The sequence below is a fragment of the Eumetopias jubatus genome, unplaced genomic scaffold, assembly GCF_037043125.1.
Source record: "Eumetopias jubatus isolate StellerSeaLion01/CBP00866 unplaced genomic scaffold, mEumJub1_p1.0 scaffold_1, whole genome shotgun sequence".
Classification (NCBI taxonomy): domain Eukaryota; kingdom Metazoa; phylum Chordata; class Mammalia; order Carnivora; family Otariidae; genus Eumetopias; species Eumetopias jubatus.
This window is the reverse complement of record NW_028274807.1, coordinates 187,529,930-187,530,784: the sequence shown is the minus strand read 5'-3', so window position 1 is coordinate 187,530,784 and position 855 is coordinate 187,529,930.

The window sequence follows — 855 nt, the reverse complement described above, 5'->3', positions numbered from 1 at the left end:
GGATTTGTTTTAGATTGCATTTTTTTCTCATTTTGTTACATTTTATTTAAAAAAGGCTGTGGTAAAATTATAAAAATCCACACCTATTATTGATCTGAACCTACAAGCTTTCTATTAGGCACAAGAGATTCAATAAAAAAATTCTTTTGAACTATTTAAGGGGTGCCTACATGCTCCAGTGACTTCCCCTCCAATGGCTTTGATGTCTTCATAAATGTCGCTGAAGAGGGAGACCCACACCCCTCATGGGCTCCTTGTTGATTCCCACCTCATCAGCCCATGGGGTAAGTGTGCCCCCCCCCAGCTGCTTCTGTAAATAAGGTTTTATTGGCACACAGCCACATTCATTCTTTTATGTACTGTCTAAGGCTGCTTTAGGGCTACAACAGCAGACTTCAGTAGTGTGTATGGCCCACAAAGCCAAAAGTGTTCACTATCTGCCCCCCCCATGCAGCTCTCTGCTCTACATCCTACTTGCCTCCCTCACTGCTTCCTCCTCACCGCCTCATTTATAAGCCCTAGAGTCTTCCAGCGAGTAGTTCCTAGGCATCCTTTCATCTCTTCATTGACTTTTTAGGTCAATGGTTCTCAACCCCAAGAATCACTTGGGAAGCTCTTAAAAATATTGATGACTTGCTGTCATCCCAGAGGTTTTGATTTAATTAGTCTGGGTTAGGGCTCAGTCTTAAGCATTTTCTGAAAACTCCCCAGGTGATCACAGCTGTACAGATAGGGAGTGGGAGCAGCTACTCTAGGTAAGCTCCACTAGCCTAAAGGCTTTATATTAATTATATATCAACAACTTATATATCCAATCCCAACATCTCCCCTGAATTCCATCTTCACACGTTCAAC